Below are 14,952 nucleotides of genomic sequence, written 5' to 3'. Positions count from 1 at the left end.
TAAGAATAGATTCAAGTCTTATGTTTGAAAAATGTCATTAAATTTAACTTTTATTTTTCATTAAACTTGCTAAATAGTATGTGCTAAAATTTGTGAAGCCCTATGATTATTTGCCTTCTCCCTCTCTCTATTTTTTATTCATTCTCTCCCTCTTTATTTTTTGCCTTGTCCTAACGATTTGCAGCAATTGGAAGAGAGGAAAAAAATGGGGGAGAGATAAAAAAGAAAGTGAAGGAAAAACATGGTGAGGTACTAATAGGGAAAAAGATTGATGGATACATAAATATAGATATTTATTTTGAAATCAAATAATTTGTTTCAAGTACTAACGGATTAAAATGAATCTAGAGATTTATGTGCTAAGGGTAGACAAGTAAACAAAGCTTTTTTTGCTGAAAACAAGCAAACGACGTTGCTCATCTGTTGGCCAGATCTTCTTCGGCTGATGCTAGTCCACAACGGTGGGTGGTTTCCTGATTGATAAAGTGAGAGAAAAGAAAAAGGAACTCAATAATATATTTTTCCAAATTCAGTAATTTTTTTTCTCAAAGAAAATTCGGTGATAAACAAATGATATATATCAGAAATTTATAAAAATTCAGAGATCGAAGTAATGATAAAACATATAGGATTTTTTATTATAATGATGGTCTTCAAATTTTTATAATTTGAGTACCGCCTCAACAGATCACACTCCCACTTCCCAGTTTGAGAATGCAACTTTATAAAAATAGATATTTCGACTCCATGAAAGAAGATTTTAAAGTTAAAAACACATTGTATATCAGGTTAATTGTCTTAATATGCTTATTAATTGCAACAAGGGATAAATCCCTCTCTAGGTAACATTCCACACTCAGCAACATGTTCACCCAGGGTCCTGCAGGTAAAAAGCCCTTACTGATAAAACCCAACATGTTTGTGAATAGATATCTGATGCTTATTAATACAATGCCCACTAAACCTTAAGGTGTCTAATATGATTATGACAAGCATTCTGGTAGTTCCTTAGTAAGGCTCCACTGGTGCTCTGAACTTCTCTCCAGCATAGACTGCAGCAGCAGCTCCCAACTCCTCTTCTATCCTAAGAAGCTGCAGCGGGAACGATTCAATTAACCAGATAGAGCGAGAGAGTGAGAGAGAGTGAGGTTGAGAAGCTATTTTCTTGGTTTCAAGGCATTTCCATTTACCTGGTTGTACTTGGCAAGACGTTCTGACCTGCAAGGAGCTCCAGTCTTGATCTGTCCCTGTTTACATAAGGCGCAAAAGACAGAAATCAATTTACAACAACACAACCACAACCTATCAGTACAAGTGACCCATGTATTGCAACCGTAGACAAGGTAAGCCTGACATAAAAATGCACAAACATCAATAGTGGGATACTCACTGTGGCCAATCCAACTGAAAGATCAGCTATGAAAGTATCTTCAGTCTCACTGCCATGTGCAAGAACCATACCATTAACTCCACTCCAAATATTGCAAACAAATTATACAAGCTTACACTTCAAGATATTGGGATATACCTCCTGTGCTTAGCCATGACACCCCAGCCCGCACGCTTCGACATCTTCACAGCTTCAATACTTTCAGTTACAGAACCAATTTGATTCACCTGATAGAATATAGAATAATGGGTAGAAACCTTTTAGCTTTGCAATTCTAGTTACCATTGCAATTTGCCTTTTATCTCACCAGTAGTACAATTAAACTAGGTGATCCAAGTCCAGCTAAAACATCAAAACTAACAGCAAGTGAATATTGAATAATACCTTCAACAGTAGCGCATTGCAGGTCTTCTCTTTAATAGCCTTCTCCACACGCTGCCAGGAGAAGAAAACATTTAAATTTTACTACATTATGCAATTTAAGTTTCATTGCAATATTCAGTAGAAAATTTTATGTCCAGAGACTAATATTGCATACGGGCTTTTTGGAATTTTAGTATTAAAAAAATATTTAACTTTTTAAATTTAATCTAAAATTATTTGTCAATTTAGAATTTGACCGCACTGTAACGCGTTTGTTAAAAGTTACAGGTGAATTTTTTTTTTAAAAAAAATATGTCAGCTGGTCTGTCGGCCGATACTTAAAATTTTTTTTATTTAAAATTCTTGGTCTGGCACTGTGAGTAGCGCCCGGCCAAATATTTACTTTTTATTTTAATTAATATATTATAATAATATATTTATATTATATTAATTTAATAATATTATTTATAATATATATTTTTTAAAATAATAAATATTTTAATATTATTTTTAATATATTATATAGTAACAACATAATTAAAAATAATATTTATTATTATGAGACTAAATTATATAATATCAGTAATTTTTTATTTAAATATTAATAATAAAATATATTAAATATTAATATATTAAAAATATTTATTATTATAAAAAATTATAATATAAATAATATTATTAAATTAATATAATATAAATATATTATCTTAATATATTAATATTTAAAAAATAAAAAAAATAAGTCTTTGGCCTGGCGCCACTCACATAGCCGCCAGGCCAAAACTTGTAAATAAAAAAAAAAATTTAAATGTCGGCTGACAGAGGATATCTGCAGTCGACATGTTTTTTTTTTTTTTTTTTTTAAAAAAAATCCGGACGCGCTTGAAGGTCTGATTGTTACATGAACGGTTAAACTCTAAATTAATAAATAGTTTTAAGTTAAACTTAAAAAACTAAATATTTTTTTTTTCCTAACTCCAAAATCCCAACAAACCCTATTGTATATCCTGAACTTTAGGTCATCTATTCACCTTGGGGTTTGTAACAAGGAGATCATCGCCAACAATCTGCACTCGCTCGCCAATCTCAGTTGTCAACTTTGAGTAGTGCTCCCAGTCATCCTGGTCGAAGGGATCCTCAATGGATACAATTGGATAATCAGTCGCGAAAGACTTGTACACATTCTTCAAATTATCTCCTGATATCTTCTGTGATCCATCATTGTTCTGCAGCAGGAAGAGATCCATGAGCGCAGAGCCTTAGGTTAGCAATGTCATTCTAATTTGATTGCAAGTATGCACAACATTTTTAGAATGACCGATCATGAGTTTGCATTACCTCTTCCTTGAAATTTAAATCATAGGTCTTGTCTTTGCTATTGTAGAATTCTGAAGCAGCTACATCCATCCCAATCACAACCTGCAGGAAATCAGGAATAAGATAAGGTTATTTGAGCATAATAAAATCCAGGAAGAAATCCAAATACGAGACTTACCTTTCCAGTGTATCCAGCTTTAGCTATGGCTGCCTTCAGCAATTCAAGGCCTTCTTTGTTTTCCTGAGTACAAAATGTTTTTACTACAGATAATTATGCAATTCATCCAGTGATAGGCAAACAAATTTCACCTATCCAATTAAATGTTTGGAAACTTAGAAAGCTTTTCAGAGAACGAATTCTTATTTCTTTACAAGGACTATCAGCAACAAAGTTATGAACAATTTAAAACCTGAATATTAGGAGCAAAACCACCTTCATCTCCCACATTAGTGGCATCCTGTCCATACTTCTTCTTTATCACAGCCTAGAGTACAGCAGGAAGTCAAGCATTAAACCATATCATTTTGGAACTACACATACAAAATCAAATCAAGGAAGAGAAACGACACCTTAAGATGATGATACACTTCCACACCCATCTTCATCGCTTCCTTGAAAGATGATGCTCTGACAGGGAGAATCATGAATTCCTGTAGAAGCGAAAAATGTTAAAGAGGGGCAGAGAAGGATTGGAACTACTTGACTGTGCTTTGAGTTTTTCAATCAACAACACCTGCATTGCCAGTTTATTGCCTGCGTGGGAACCTCCATTGATGACATTGAATGCAGGTATTGGCAAAACCAAGGTCTTGTTCCCAGCAAGATTCGCTATGTGCTGCAGGATAAAAGAAGAAATAATGCATCTCAAAGAACTGCAATAAAACAGTGGAACTCATACTATACAGAAGTCCGCATATACCTGATAAAGTGGGATCTTCTTAACCGTAGCACCTGCTTTACAAACAGCAAGGGACACAGCCAATATAGCATTCGCTCCAAGCTGGAATAATTAACAAAAAGGGAAAACCAGCAAACCAAAATCAGTACAGATATTCAAGGCATTATCACATGAAAACAATGTCCTGCTAAGTGCTTTTATCCAAAGCTGCTTTATGAAAAAGCTAGGTACCTTCTGCTTGCACCAACCCCATTCATTAACTGTTCCATCAAGTTGTTGCACCATAAAATTATCAATTTGGGTTTGCTCTGTTGGATCCTGTAGAATGTAAAATTAGAAACACCGATTATCCGCATCAATAATCAATCACGAGGCTTGACATATATACAATTAAAACAAAATACAAATATTACCTTCCCAATCAACGCAGGTCCAATTAGGGGTGAGCACTGGTCGGTTAGAAACGAAATAATCGATCGAACCGATTTGATTTAACAATTTGATTTGATTTTAAAATAAAATCGATTCGGTTCGGTTTTAATTTTTGAAAATTTCAGGTTAGTCGGTTCGGTTCGGTTTTGGAGACAAAATAGTTCGGTCAAACCGAACCGACCGAATTAGCCTTAAACGCTCCGTTTTATGATAGGGTTATATCACTTCACTTCGTCACTTTCCCAAGTTTCCATCCCGCTCCCGCATACAGCCAGCCACGGCCACCCACCCACCCACCCACGGACCCACCCACTCGCGAAAGCCAGCCAGAGTCTCTTCTTTCCATCCTTCGCGTAACATTCCCTTTCGCACTGCAGATTTTTAGAAGATGAACAAGCGCTTTACATTGTCATTGACTGTCATTCTGTTATTTGGAGAGGCGAAAACTATTGATCCTTACAAGGTAAATTCAATTGATTCCATTCTTTTGTTTTTCTAATGGTTTTAAAAAATTTTTTTACCCCGAATTGCATTTGGGTGTGGATTCTCATTGTTCACCATTCTCCTTTTGATGTATGTTTGGATCAATTTCTGCGCCTCCTACAATTCCCTCTACATTTGGGGGAAATTTTGAATTTTATATTTCCTGAGTAAAATTATTGGATTTTATGATTGAATCTCATCTCAACTTTTGCTATGAAATTTGAAGCCTGTATATGGAGCATATGATCTGTTAGTTTCAAATTTGTGAACAAAAGAATTTGCTTCGAAATTAAGCTAACTGATTTTTGGGATAATTTAATTATTATATTTGATTAAGTATATTAGGTTAGAAGTTGTTGATTAATTTGGATTTTATGATTAATTGATTGGATTTTATGATTAATTAAATATATTAGGTTCAAATCAATTCTTATTAGGCCCAAATTTACAATTTAAAAAAATTCGGTTAAATCGGTTTTGGCCGATTGGATTCGTTACCAAACCGAACCGATTGACATTCTCCACAGCCTAAACAGAATCGTGGAAGAAAATAATAAAAACTTGAATCATGCAATCTAAACAGCTTATTGAACTCCTTGATCCCACTCCAATCAAACAATTACCGGCATAGTAACAGATAAAACAAGAACCACAACATACCTTAAGGACACCTTTCCCAAGATAGTCTGATCCTCCATCTCTCAACTCTAAAGCTTCATATATACCTTTCACGCGAAAATAAGATAACGAATCAGCGAACAAATCAAGCGAATGCAAGGAGATTGATATTCACATGGCTAGGCCGTGGTTAGAAATGTTTATAACTCTACCATAGCAAATATAAATGTAAACATATTTTGCACGCAAAACCAAATCATTTATAAAATGTTAACTAAGCAGCAAAAGGGTATTTACCAGTTGAAGCGCCGCTTGGCACAGCAGCTCAAGCGAAGTTTCCATCAGAAAGTATTATATCAACCTGTTGTTTAATCCACATTCGTCAGCAGATGATTATATTACAAATCAAAGAGCATATCTGCTAATATTGAAGAATCTTAGACCCAGTAACCCACCCACCCCCCACCCCCTTAAAAAAAACACTTTGCTGCTTACATTCTCTCAGAAAACAAAGGATAAGTGCGATTATAAAACATAGATCAAAAGGAGTGCACAGCACAATCCAAAAAGAACATCAAAAAAGCAATGGGCGGAAAACAAATAATAATAATAATAACAATAAGAAGAAGAAGAAGAAGAAGAAGAAGAAGAAGATATGAGACGGCTGGAAATGGAACGGAGCTTACTTCAACGGTGGGATTACCACGGCTATCGAAAATTTGACGGGCCTTGACAAGCTTAATCGTTGCCATTATGCCTTTGTTGGATCGCAGTAGAGACTAGGGAGCTTCTCTTTTCTATTACACTTTTCGTCGAACTCTCTGTCTGATTGGTTTGCAGGTTTTGATAGTAGCACCCTGACGTGGTCATCAAACCAAGGTTAGTCAAATAGCAGCCGTTGATAGTGGAAAAGTAAGGGCCCATGTGGACGGTTCTGATTTGCGTATCTTGCACATCTCGTGGGCCAGTGGTAGTATTAGCATTCAGCAATATAAAGAAGAAAGGGAGATATGATTACATGTTATTGAATACTGCTTCATCAAAGATGTAATTCTCTGCTAAAAAAAGGGATGTGATTCTATATTTAATTAATAGTAAAACGATAAATTATCGTATACTTTTAAAAATAATCATCAAAATACAAACTACCACATATTATATAGAAGTTTAAAATAAATTTAAATTTATTAATTTTTTTTAATAAAATTGATAAATCTTTTCCTCTTCTTGGTCCATGATAGATCTGATTTTCTTCTGGGTCCGTTCTTGCTGGACTCTCTGATGGGTCTCTCCATGTTTTTCCTGGTGAAAGGACCCGTAAGATAAGAAAGAATGGTCAGGGGCCTACCGGGGTGCCCCGGTGGAGGCCCTCCGACACTCCAGTCAGATTTTATGGTTCAGAATAGTATATTTAGGCAAGAGTTGCAGAAAGAATAAAAATGGTATCCAGGAAGGAGAAGGAAGAAGAAGAGAGAACCCCCTCTGCGTGGCCTCTACCGTGATATATATATCTGTCTCTCTGCCACAATGCTAGTTGTCTTCTGCCGCCTAGCTCCGTATGTACGGATGTGTCAGGCGCCTGCTCCATGCGTAACGGCCATTAATTCTCCTCTGATACGCATGCAGAAGGACCTACCAGCGGGGCATCTTGGTCATTTTTCTCTTTCCGAGCTGGGTTGAATGGTAGGGCTGAAGTTGAGCCTGGTGAGGGCCTGATTACTGGGCCGAGAGGTTTAGGCCGGCTTTATTGAGGAGTCTAAGCGGAGTCCGGCCCTGTGACTGAGCGGGCTGAACCTGGCTCTCGAGGGGAATATTGAAGCTTTCGGATCATGAACCGTTTTCATGGGCCTGGCCTTTAGACCGGGGTGAAGAAATCCAGCATCATCAAAAATTATTTATATATTTTATTATTATTGGCAAAATGTATCTCATTTACTGGTTCAAAAAATTTTCAGAATACACAAAGACCACATTAAAATTGGCAAATAATTTAGAATGGGCTTCATTGGCAAGGACAACGTAGCATCTGATCTGAGGCTCAGAATGACGAACGGCCGAAACTTAGCCCAATTTTGATACCCTTGACTTGTTAACATCACTAATCCCCTCTAGAAATTTTTTGTGAGGGTTTTACAACAGTTTTGACTGTTTAGATTTTGAGAGGTTACAGGCACAAAGAAAAGGTACCTATTCGCACTCCCTATTTGATTTCTCGTTCTTCTTCGACTCTACTGCTATTTGCAAGTTTTGTTTTCCAATGTTCTGGTAGTTTTGAAGTTGGGTCCGAATTATTTGTGGAAATCTTTCTTTTTTTCTTATCCAATCAAATTGAGGCCTGGCAGTCGGCGTCTGTGTTTCCAGCTAAATAGAACACAATTTTGACCTTCTTAAATTGTAATTTCATGCAATTCAGTGTGCAAGTTACTGAACTATAGAAACTGTGATATGGATCGTAAAAAGGATAAATAAGCCACTTGATAGATAATCAAGTCAATGTTGTGAAAGTCTAATCTGTGATCTTATTGTTGAGAAGTTCAGATACAATTTTAAGTCGTTTAATATTTTATAGCATTGATTTTCCTTTTTTGATATTATCTCTCAAGTTCCGTTCACTTCGTCGAAGATTTGCCCTTTGCTCATGATCACCCTTGCAAAAAGTTTTATTAATTAATTAATTAATTAATTTATTTTTAATGTTACATAATGTCTAACTTATTATGCAAATGATAGATTGTGGTGAAGCTTCTTTTTAAAGACCTACTTTCTGATTAACGAATCAATGTACCTTTTACATTTTCTTTTCTGTTTTGGTACAAATTTCCTGGTTTTTCTAGGTTTACTAATTCATACTTGTGATACTAGGATTGCATTTTCTTACTATGATAGGTTTATCTAACGGGGACAACAGATAAAGATTAGAGCCTGTATGGGGAAGGATCTGAATTGGAGTCCAAATCAGAGGAAGAAGACGTGAAGTTGTCTATACCTTCACAAAACGCCATATACAACAGAGATGGTCTCAATGACAAACTTCAAGATATTAGCTGGCCAGAAATGGGGGACGGATACACAAGCTTTCCATTGACATTAATCAAGAACAAGAAGTGGATGTGAATGATGACCTGGCACGAGAGTTAGCTTTTTACAACAAGCATTGAGGGGAACAAGTCTGGCCTTTGAGAAGCTTGAGTCGATGGGGCTTCCTTTTCTCAGGCTTCCTGATTATTATGCCGAAAGGGTGAAATCAGATGCTCACATGGAGAAGGTAAAGGGTCGGCTTTTGGCTGAGAAGAGAAACATTGAAGAGTCTGAGAGAAGGACGGCTAGAGAAGCAAAGAAGCTTGCTAAAGAGGTTCAGGTACAAAAACTGAAAGAGCTATGCAGAAAAAAATGGAGATAGAGACTATTAAGAAGTGGAGGGAGCAAAGACAGCAAAGTGGGTTTGCAGAGGCGACAAAGATGGTGAGATGAATTTGTCCTTCGAGGGTGGGAAGGTATTTGAAAGGCCAAACAAGAAGAGACCACGGGTATCTCCAGGAGATCGGTCTGGAGTGAAAGCAAAACGAGATTGGAAAAAGGGAAGTAAAAAAGGACTGGAGAAGCAACAGATGAAAAGGGAAGCAAGGAAACTCCAAATTTGGATTTGGTGGAAGGTATTAAGGATAAGGATAATGTACAGCTGTAACTACATTTGTAATTTGTATTTCATATTTCCGATTCTAGTTCCTGATCTTATGTTAGTTAGTTAAAGGATTACTTGTATTTAAAGAGTTGTAAACTTCAGTTCAGATACATAAAAACATAATCTTCATATGGTATCAGAGCCATAAAATACTCTAACGAGTTTTTGGTTGATCTCTATTTTGTCTTCTTATGGCTTCTACATCTATTACCACTGTTATTCAACTAAATGCACCTACCCACTTTCCCATTAAGCTCACTCAAGAAAATTTCCCTGTTTGGCGGAAGCAAGTCCAGTCCACACTAATCGGGCTTGATTTGCTTTCCTTTATTGATGGAACTCAACAATCTCCATCCAAATTTCTCCCTGACAAAGACCGATCTGTAAACCCAGCATATTTCCTCTGGTATCGACAAGACCATATTCTGGTCAGTGCTCTTCTTGGGAGTTGCTCCGAAACAATTCAACCTCTGATTTCCTCAGCAGAGACGGCTAAAGAAGTCTGGGATCGACTGCATCAAAGCTTCGCCAATGTTTCGCGATCGCGGGTTCTTTCGCTCAAAACGAAACTTGCTCAGCATCCAAAAGGCACGAAACCTGTTGCTACGTTTCTGAATGAGATGCGCGCCATTGCTGATGAATTAGCGTTTACACAAAATCCTGTGAGTGATGATGATTTAATTGTTCATATTATTACTCAACTTGGTAATGATTATGGTCCAATTGTTGCTGCTATCAAAGTTAGGGAAACTGCAATTTCTTTTTCTGATTTATTTGAGAAACTCACTGATTTTGAAAGATCGTTGAAAGACAAGGAACCGGTTGACTCTTCGCCTCCTATTGCTACTGTTAATTACACGAATAGACCAGGCAATCGGCAAGCCCAGCAAACTGGTGGCTATGGGCGTTCTAATCAATCTTTTCGCAGGAATCGTGGAGGACAATCTCGTTCTTCTCAACCAAATCATAATCGTGGCAATTATCAGACTGCTGTTGTTTGTCAATTCTGTGATAATGTTGGGCATGTAGCTGCTGAGTGTCGAAAACTTGCACGTTTTCTTCGAGAAAATAACATGGTGGTTCGAACCAATTCTACATCTACGTCAGTTACTACGTCAGCTACACCTTCTGTGAATGCTACTACGGCTCATCCATCATCACAACAGTGGCTGTTTGACAGTGGTGCCTCTCACCATATCGTGTCTAATCCATCTTCTTTGCAGAGCTATACTGATTATGGAGGGCCAGAAGAGGTTCAACTTGGTGATGGTACACATTTAGCTGTTACTCATACTGGAAATACTCATTTACCAGCTAAATCTACATATTTATCTCTTCCGAATGTTTTATGTGTGCCACATTTACGCAAGAATTTAATTTCTATTGCTAAGCTATGCCGGACTAATCATGTTTCTGTGGAATTTTTTCCACTTTATTTTGTTGTGAAGGATCTGCGCACGGGGGCGTTGCTTCTACGGGGCGAGAATATTGATGACATTTACTGTGTCAACTTTTCCAAAAGTTGTGTCCAACCACAGTTGAATGCTACTGCTAGTGTGTCTTCACTTTCAGCCTTTCATCATAAACTTGGCCATCCTTCCAATAGATTTTTTCGTTTAGCTCTTACTAGCATGGGGCATGAGTCGTTAGCTAAGTCTGTGTCCAAATTTCATTGTGTTTCTTGTTCAGTTAGCAAAAGTCATAAACTGCCATTTTTTGATAATTCTCTCACAAGTTCTAAACCTTTACAGCTTGTGTATTCTGATGTTTGGGGACCAACAAAACAGTCTATTGATGGTTATGTTTATTATATTACGTTTATTGATCACTTCACTAAATATACTTGGCTATACCCAATGAAAAAGAAATCTGATACACATGACATTTTTGTTTCTTTTCAAAAGCTAGTAGAGAATTATTTCCACACAAAAATAATCTCAGTGTTCACTGATAATGGGGGAGAATATCAGAAACTAAAAACTCATTTCTTATCTTGTGGCATTTCGCATTATACTTCTCCACCTCACACTCCCGAACACAATGGAACTGCTGAAAGGCGACATAGATTTATTGTTGAAACAGGTCTTTCGCTCTTACATTTTGCTTCCTTACCACTTGAGTTTTGGACTTATGCTTTTCTCACTGCAGTTTATTTAATTAATCGGCTGCCATCCTCTGTTATTGCGTTTCAAACACCATTTTATAAGCTTTTTGGTCGTTCTCATAATTCTGATCGTTTAAAACCATTTGGTTGCCTCTGTTTCCCTTGGTTACGTCCGTACATTACTTCCAAATTGCAATCTCGATCACAACCGTGCATCTTTTTAGGTTACTCATCTACCCAATCAGCTTATAAATGTTATGACCCAGCTACTACAAAATTATACCTTTCCCGTCATGTGAAGTTTGTTGAAAATGTGTATCCTTCCATAGTTTGCACAAGTGTCACTCAGTTTTCTACATTATTTTTCGATGCTCCATGCGCAGGTCCTCCACAGTCTCAAGATTCAATGATTTTGTTACCTCTGAATGATCAGCCATGTTCGGCTTCTGGGTCTGAGCAGCACCAGCATACTGAAAATGCTTTACAAATAACTGAAGTTCCAGAAACTTCAGTTCTTGAGCAGCCACCTTCTCCGGCAGCTGCCTCATCTTCTGAATTAAACAATGCTGCAACGCAGTTGGCAGTGGCCCCTACTACAACTTCACATGAGTCACATGTATCTTCTGCTCTTGCTGGACAGCGGCCTCAACGCCAAAGAAAACCTAATCCCAGGTATTATAATGATGCTTTTATTCATGTCACAACTAAGTATCCTATTTCCGACACCATTGAACCAAGAACAGTCAAACAAGCAATGCAAAATGAGCACTGGCGTCGGGCTATGGATTCTGAATACAATGCTCTACTGTCTAATAAAACTTGGGAATTAGTTCCGAAAGCTCATCATCATCCCATTGGCTGTAAATGGGTGTTTCGTATCAAACGAAAACCTGATGGCTCGATTGATCGGTTCAAAGCAAGATTGGTTGCCAAGGGTTTTCTTCAAGAAGCTGGGCGTGATTATTTTGAGACCTTCAGTCCAGTTACGAAGCCAGTTACAATTCGTGTTGTTCTTAGTCTTGCTATCTCTAGAGGTTGGCCTTTGCGACAGCTTGATGTTAATAACGCCTTCCTTCAAGGTACTCTTCATGAAACTGTTTATATGCAGCAACCCCCAGGATATGTGAATTCTGAATTTCCTGATCACATTTGCCGTTTGCGCAAGTCTCTTTATGGCCTTAAGCAGGCACCTAGAGCGTGGTATCTTGAACTTACTTCGTTTTTGCTTTCACTTGGGTTTCGCAAATCTACTGCAGATGCCTCTCTGTTTATTTTCACATCCAGTACTGTTCTTGCTTACTTTCTCATATATGTGGATGATATTGTGCTCACTGGTAATAACACTGGATTTTTAGATGATTGTGTTTCAAAATTAGCCAACCGTTTTTCTCTTAAGGACTTGGGGCATTTACACCATTTTCTAGGTGTTGAGGTGATTTCTACGCCTACAGGGCTTTTTCTTTCACAGCATCGGCATATTCATGATCTTTTGGTTAAGTTTGATATGGCTGGAGCAAAAGAGGTTCACACACCTCTATCTTCAAGTGAAAAATTAGTTTTATGTGATGGCTCGCCTTCGGCTGATGCTACGATTTATCGTCAGATTGTTGGTGCTTTGCAATATTTGGCAATTACTCGTCCTGATGTCTCTTTTGCAGTGAACCGCTTGTCTCAATTTATGCATGCTCCAACATCTACACACTTTCAAGCCTTGAAGCGAGTGTTGCGTTATCTAAAGGGTACTATTTACTTTGGTCTGTTTCTTCGTCGCAATTCCGTTCATACCTTGGCTGCCTTTTCCGATTCTGATTGGGGTGGTGCACTTGAACATGGACGATCAACGACTGCCTATGTATTGTATCTTGGGTCTAATGTCATTTCTTGGAAATCTACAAAGCAGAAAACTGTCTCTCGTTCTTCCACTGAGGCTGAGTACAAAGCTTTGGCTAATGCTGCAGCTGAACTTATTTGGGTCCAAAATTTGTTACAAGATTTGCAATTGCCTATTTCAGACTCTCCAACTATTCATTGTGATAATATTGGTGCAACGTATTTTTGTGCGAATCCAATTTATCATACTAAAATGAAACATTTGGCACTAGATTATCATTTTGTGCGTGAGCGGCTACAAGCTGGGCAGCTTCGAGTTCGCCATATTAGTACCAAAGAACAACCTGCTGATGTGCTTACAAAAGCGCTTGGACGAACTCAGTTCCAATATTTTCGATCCAAGATTGGAGTTTCTGATGGAACTTCCATCTTGCGGGGGCGTATTAAGGATAAGGATAATGTACAGCTGTAACTACATTTGTAATTTGTATTTCATATTTCCGATTCTAGTTCCTGATCTTATGTTAGTTAGTTAAAGGATTACTTGTATTTAAAGAGTTGTAAACTTCAGTTCAGATACATAAAAACATAATCTTCATAGAAGGAAAGGCCTGAAGAAGCAGAGCACAGCTGATACCACTTACAATTTGAGAGGCTACAACAAAGGTGGTGGCCCAGAAAGTAAAAGAAGGAAGAAGTTATATGAATATTACTATATATAAAATTGTTTTTGTAGGGCTCTCATCTGTTGTTTTTAATTAAATTCTAGGCTCATGGAATTCTGTGCTATTGGCATAATGGCATTTGTTCTTGAAATGACGATATCAGTTTCCTTTCTGGGGTATTTACATCATCCAGAAACTAGTAATCTTGTAATAGCAGCAGCATCTTGAGCGGAGTAAGTAGCAGCATTGTATTTGGGGTTATCATTATTTATTACCTAGCTTATTGCCTTGCTAACCTATATTCTGTGGAAGCTGAGAGTGGGTCTCGTCTCACCACCCTTGGGTGTTTAACAAGAACTGGACGCTTTTAATTAGCGTTTCCATTAGAGTGTTAATAAATTAGTTTTTTAAGATTTTTTTTGGTTGGTAAAATAATTTTTTTATTAAAATTCACCATTTGTGAGTTAAAAATTATAGTACTTAGCCTATCATATTTCGTTGGTAAATTATGTTGCTTATTATTTTTAAAATCTAAATTATAAAATACTTGAAAAATATTCCAAGTGGAGTCGTCCCACGGGAATTTTTAAATCAAAATAGTTGTCAAAACAAAATTGTCAGAAGCATAGATAGTCAACCACAATGGATGAGGAATCCTAGGCTTCAATAATTATCATCAGCTAGATTCTCGTATGAGTGATGTAATTAGGTTTTCAACCTGCCTCTTTCTTGCAAAAGAAAGTTTTTGGCTATACATATGAGATTAGTGGTGTTTTAATAAGAAAGGCGCAATGTAGAGAACAAAAGGGGTGTTTCTTTGTAAGAAATTAGAGGGCAGAAAAAAGGGACAAATAAAAAGAGAGAAAAACGTAATTTAAGGTCCTGGTGATGACAGCGTGGCAACAAATTATGGTAGAATGTGATTTATGTGAAGATCCACAACTTGGAGAAATTTAGAGTAAATGGGTTTTATTCTTGCTAGTTGCTAGCTATTGTTTAAAGTAAAACCATCTTAATTAATGATCAAAATTTATGCATTGATTAATGCCTCAGCTTTCGCGTCCCGTTACTCGCGGACAGAAAAGCGAACATATGGATTGTTTCTCGTCTTCTTACTAAAGGAATCATCTTCTGATCCATAATTCTCAACATCCCGACAGAATTACATG

General features: G+C 37.1%; 1 non-coding gene and 2 pseudogenes across 1 annotated transcript; 2 read left to right on the top strand and 1 right to left on the bottom strand.

Annotated features, from left to right (window-relative positions):
* Window positions 1–754: 754 nt before the first annotated feature.
* Window positions 755–6,282, bottom strand: LOC110631085 (annotated as a pseudogene).
* A 1,999-nt stretch (window positions 6,283–8,281) lies between these two features.
* LOC122721249 lies at window positions 8,282–14,607 on the top strand (annotated as a pseudogene).
* Window positions 9,844–9,972, top strand: LOC122721836. The gene has a single exon (XR_006348621.1). It is a non-coding gene; the product is annotated as a small nucleolar RNA Z247 (small nucleolar RNA).
* Window positions 14,608–14,952: the final 345 nt, after the last annotated feature.

Source organism: Manihot esculenta, chromosome 14, assembly GCF_001659605.2.
Source record: "Manihot esculenta cultivar AM560-2 chromosome 14, M.esculenta_v8, whole genome shotgun sequence".
In the NCBI taxonomy this organism is placed as follows: Eukaryota; Viridiplantae; Streptophyta; class Magnoliopsida; order Malpighiales; family Euphorbiaceae; genus Manihot; species Manihot esculenta.
This window is presented reverse-complemented; position numbering and strand designations above follow the sequence as displayed.